Source organism: Penaeus monodon, chromosome 4 (genome assembly GCF_015228065.2).
Source record: "Penaeus monodon isolate SGIC_2016 chromosome 4, NSTDA_Pmon_1, whole genome shotgun sequence".
NCBI classification, from domain to species: Eukaryota; Metazoa; Arthropoda; class Malacostraca; order Decapoda; family Penaeidae; genus Penaeus; species Penaeus monodon.
Genome location: NC_051389.1, coordinates 40202813 through 40206978, shown reverse-complemented (window position 1 = coordinate 40206978; position 4166 = coordinate 40202813).

The following is a 4166-nucleotide window of genomic DNA, read 5'->3' as shown; positions in this document are numbered from 1 at the left end:
TATATCCATCCATAACCTAGTATCCTACACTTTCTGAGCATGTCACTGTTCATGGTGCAAATAACGCAGTTGAAAATTTGTATGTAAAGAAACATGGAAATATAAAAATAATCAACACAACACACACCGGACAACTTGTTACATGATGTGCAAGGTGTGTCTGGGAGGTCTGTTGCTGGGAGAAAAACGTCTGTAGTTTTGTTGAATAAAGGTTGATCTTGGGGTTATGCAGATAACAGATAATTATTCTTCCCTATCCACCAGTAACAATAGCACTTCTCTGATAACTACTAACAGAACCTCATCATCATCAACCTCTGTCCCACATTTCTCCAGCACTAAACGTGCATCTTTTACTTATAGGCCAAGTTTTACTGTTGAAAAATATATACTGTATTATTAATGCAATATTTTCTAATGTTTTGTTGTTATATCAACATTTAAGTACTATACAATATTTGCCTTACTCTCTATTTAAACATTGTTAAAGAATACAATACTGTACAGTAGTCCTACTTAAGTTTCAAGTCATAAATTTACTATGGGACTCTACAAATGTATTAGTGTCTTCAATTACTGTAGTGTAAACGTCTAAGCATATTTGGGTGAGAATGGACCCTTACCAAGACATCTACCATACTGTATTGAAAAGAAAGCTGGATGAAAGGGAATTTTTGTCTGATGACTCCAAGTCAGTACCAGTATTGTAGTTGTAGCTTTGCATCATATTATGAAATACTGTATTTAGTTTCAACAACAAAGTACTAAGATTGAGAGGGGCAGACACAGGTTGCAATAACTGAAACGTGCCTGTGGTGTCATATGGGGAGATGGATGTGTTGAAGAGTGTGACGAGAGCTGATTTACCTTTCCCCATGAGGGCTGCTACTATTTTATTTACCTGCCAATTTCCACTCCACACATGGAACAGCTAGGGTAATAGTAATTGTTACCAGAGACTAGGCCCCAGAAGCATTTTTTTTTCATCTACACAATGATCTTGCATGATGTGTGGGGAACCAAAGATTGAAGGAGGGGTGGGTAAAAGATGGCACTGGATGTCAATCCAGTACCATCCTTTTCGGTGAGAGTGATTTAGAAAAGCTAAAAAGCCAAAGTTTGTGTCCCGAAAACAATAGAAATGTTGATTTTTCAAAAACATAAGCTAAACGTTGTCCAACAAACAAAAAACAAAATAGCTCCCGCATAAACAAGCACAAAACGATATGTGTAAAAAGTCCATTTTCATAAATAGCGGACCTAGTTTTAAAAATACAATTATAATACATTATTTAGTTGCACGTAAGTAAAAATTATGTATCATGCGAGCCCGAAAAAACAAACCTAACCTTACCTACCTTCTATTTCCCTTGACAAGGAGGGGATTAGCTGCCCCCCCCCCCCTATAAACACTCCGAGTCAAGTGCCTATATGTTTGTTAGAGGAAAAAAAGAGTGACACATAACGTGAGTGTGGAGGGTACAGACAATGCTGCCTAATCACAAATAGTCTTGTTTAGAAATTGCAAGTCGCTCAGTGCATATTTAATCGAAAAGCTCTGTGCGACCGGCACACATTGAGCAAGAGGTCAGCCTGGCCGCCATAATGTTGCAAAAATTGCCCATACCTACCATAAAAAAACATTTATCAATAATACTGTAATGATCTATGCTGATAAAATATCTAATATACGATCTAATGTAGCCCATATCACACACTGACCTCAGGAGTTCGAAGGTTCAGCCACGACAAAAACTTAATGAAATATGAGGAAGTGATTGAGAGTGTGTATTGTACCGATATGGGAGGTAATCATGATAAACAAACAGTAATGTGGTTAAATAGTTAAGGATGGATAATAGAAATGATAAGGAAAAACGAAATAAAAATGCATAAAGATAGAAATAAGAATATATATAGAAAGAAAATGCGACAATGAAAAAATCTGTGTGGGGGTGTTGTGGACTGCAGAGGCTATTCTCTTTCCCGGTAAATATTAGGCCGCTGCAGATGTACCTGTATTACTTCCAATTCTATTGTTTATGCTCGATAAGATGGCAGTGTCCATTTTCCTCCTCTCTCTTTTTCTGCATTACTCTTGGTAACATTAACCACAAACTATTCTGCAACACTCATATGCATCAGCATTGTTTAAATCTATAATGAATGCATTGTAATGAAATACTGTACAATAGGTATAGAATTGATACTGTTACGCCGGCCGCCTCGTCTCTCTGCCACCAACACAAGGCAGGCTAGTCAGACGGCGTGCTATTCACAGGGTCGTGAACACTGAACAGCTCCAAGAGGCACCGAGCACCACAGCGTCCCAGAACACCAAGAGGGGAAACGCCAGGAGGCGAGGCAGGGCACGAAATAAACACAAAATGACAGTCTTTCCTTTATTTACACAAGTTATTTACCCATACATTTTTCTATAGGCACAATACAGGGGGAAACCAGCATGTCACATTGCACGATACAGCTTATAACAGGGCAACACAAAGTTATATCAGGTCACAAGGGCACACACGAGGTCTTCACAGGAGCAGCACCCAACTCCGTCTCCCTTGGCTTGTTCCTCCGCTCCTCCGCTCACAGCCAGCTGCGTCATGTTTGCCCAGGTCCCTTCATGTTAACACATGCCCAGGTCATCCTTTTCATGTTAACACATGTTTCGCACAGAGACAAAGACCCACTGGCGTAGCAATACTAACGTTTTAACTTTTTTTTCTGTTAGTTCAAGTACTGGCTGACAATATAATATGCCACTGCAACTGTTATATGTTATATTATAGTACTTTGAATTCTTTTAAGGATTCTACTGATTAATGAAAATAGCACATGGAACAGGCAGGCCGTACAACTCTTACGATGGATGAATTAGCACAAAGTTGTTGCGTAATAATGGAGCATTGCACAATGTTAAAACCTTAATAGGCACAGTATTCGGAAGAGCTGAAGCTTACAACTACCTACCACCTTCTCTCTTATACCTGAACTGTTCACGTTTGGCTGTTGTACCCACTTTCTGGGGCAGAGAGGTTTCGGATATCGTGGCTTGGGAAAAATGCACGTAAAGCTCCCCAGACCGTGGGTTGAAAATTAACCCTTACCCTTTTATACTACACGAAAATATGAGATAAAATTAATATCAATAAGATTATTATTTTAACAGCTTAAATATTTCAGCATAACACTTATAACATAATGATATTTGCAGTATTCGTCTTTCTGTCAACGAACAGTGGTTCGTGGTTCAGAACACAAAAACTGTCTGTCTCTCTCCTTCTCTCTCTTTATATATATATATATATATATATATATATATATATATATATATATATATATATATGTAGTGTGACATATTCTCAGATACAAGAACGCACCCGGATTCACGTATGCGAACGGGTGATGCCACTTGGTGGTCGCTTCCTTTTTTTAAATGAGCTTACTACGCCCACGGTAGCCTTGCGTTTTTAATAAACGCCCACTCAGGAGAACGTGCCTTGAGTCTTGGTGAGGAGAACTGTGGTCCACACCCAACCTTTCACGACTGAGTAGGTGGCAAACCCCTTCGCCGAGTGGGCGTTGAAGTCGCCACGGCAAGCATTGTCGTGTAACCTCGTCGTGTAAAGGTGTGAGTGTGGCTGAGAGATTATTGATTTATAATTCTGGTGCTTTTTTTATATGCTTACTGTGTGTAACCTGTTGGATTATTTGAACTCGGCGTGATTCTGTACACCTATAACAGACCATAAGTAGTCGAAGACGGATCTGGTCGCTCCTTACTCTGCAGATTGGAGGTAATTGCCGGCTTCCCTCATCCCTATCATGCCCTATATTTGCGATGGAATATTCGTCAGCTCGTAGCAAGGGTGATGCAGAGCACTGCCACAAACACACAGACTGTGCAAGCGTAGATAGAGGTTTTTACTCCCACGCTCTGTTATATTGGTTTAATAATTATTTTCATTTTTTTACCTTAAATGTGTTCATATGTCATTTTACTGTTTTAGCATGTTTTGCTGCCTGTTTTAATTTTGTTTCCTATTTTTACCTGAAATGTTTTTACATGTAATATTATTGTTTTCAGGTTTTACTTCCTATTTTGGTATATTTTTCAATTTCACCTTAGATTTAATTCATTTTACTGTTTTAGCAGG